The sequence below is a fragment of the Camelina sativa genome, chromosome 7 (genome assembly GCF_000633955.1).
Source record: "Camelina sativa cultivar DH55 chromosome 7, Cs, whole genome shotgun sequence".
Lineage (NCBI taxonomy): Eukaryota > Viridiplantae > Streptophyta > Magnoliopsida > Brassicales > Brassicaceae > Camelina > Camelina sativa.
Window position 1 is genome coordinate 11,623,629 of NC_025691.1, and position 1,381 is coordinate 11,625,009.

Below are 1,381 nucleotides of genomic sequence, written 5' to 3' on the forward strand. Positions count from 1 at the left end.
GGTATCAGAGCCCTTACGGTTCTAGGATGGCTAAGTGGATGGTTTAGAGCGGGTTTAGGAATTTAATTGGTTGAATTATTTTCCTGTTTGGCGATGCATGTTGTAGTGAATGGGAATTGTCTATGAGTAGTTAGTTAATTTGTTTGTGGTATTGAGTCCTAGTATCATCCTCTTCGAGCCTTCAATGAGATTCCACGGTAAGTTGTGTGCTTTGTGTGCGGTTTTGGAAATTGTGTGTTTAGCTTTCTGTTTTGGGTAGTGCAGATGGATAAGGGTGGAGCTGTTGCTGGTCGTGGATGCGGACGTGGTCGGAGACGCGGTCGTGGTCATGGTAGGGGCAGAGTTCCAGAAGTTAGTGAGTCTATTGAGCAGAGTGTGACAGCTGAGGGTGTTGGCGAGTTGCAGGACTTCCAGGAGGGGTCCACGAGTGTGGCTGGTGGTGATACCGATAGGACCGTAGGCGCCGAGGGGGTCGGTGTGGGCAGTGGTGGTGCTTGAGTGGCCAGTGATGCTAGGGTCCTGGGTGCGGGAGTCTCAGAAGGTGGAGCCCCTGGAGGAGGCGTTGATCTTGCGGGCTTGTTGACATAGTTATTGCAGCGGATACCAGGAGTGGTACCAGCTCAGGATAGGTAGTGCCGCCAGTGGCGGGATGGGTGCAGTAGCCAGTGGCTGCGGAAGTAGGAGTTCATTCTCATTATGTCAGTGTGCTAAGGGAGATGAACTACATTGGTATTGAGCGGTTTTCGGGTGGTACTGATCCTACTGTTGCAGATGCTTGGAGGACGAGAGTGGAACGTAAATTCAGGTCTCTCATATGTCCTGAGGAGTTTTGGGTGGACATAGGGGCCCACAACCTGATTGGTGATGCTCAGTTGTGGTGGAGATCAGTGGCTGCTAGGAGAGTGCAGAGGAAGATGTCTTGGGTGACATCGTCAAGGAGTTCAACCGCAAGTATTTTCCTAGAGAGGCATTGGACCGGTTGGAGGTGCAGTTTCTACAGTTTTCTCAGGGGACTTGGTCGGTGCGGGAGCTGGACTTGGAGTTCAGTCGGCTTCTGATGTATGGTGATCGGGCAATGGAGTCTGAGGTCACTCAGATCAGGAGGTTCATGAGGGCGCTTCGTGAGGAATTGAAGGTCCACTGCAGAGGGAGGAGTTACGCTATGAGGGCGGAGCTAGTGGAGACTGCAGTTGATATAGAGGATGACTTGAGGGTGCAGGCTGTGGTGGTTAGCCCTACCATTCAGACAGAGGAGACATTGGAGCCGAGCATTCCGAGCAAGGGTAACAAGTCGGAGCAAAGGCATAAGAGCAAGCGGGAGGAGACGTCGGTGACAAACCAAGGTGGTCTGGGATGCTACGGGTGCAGGAGCATGGATCAC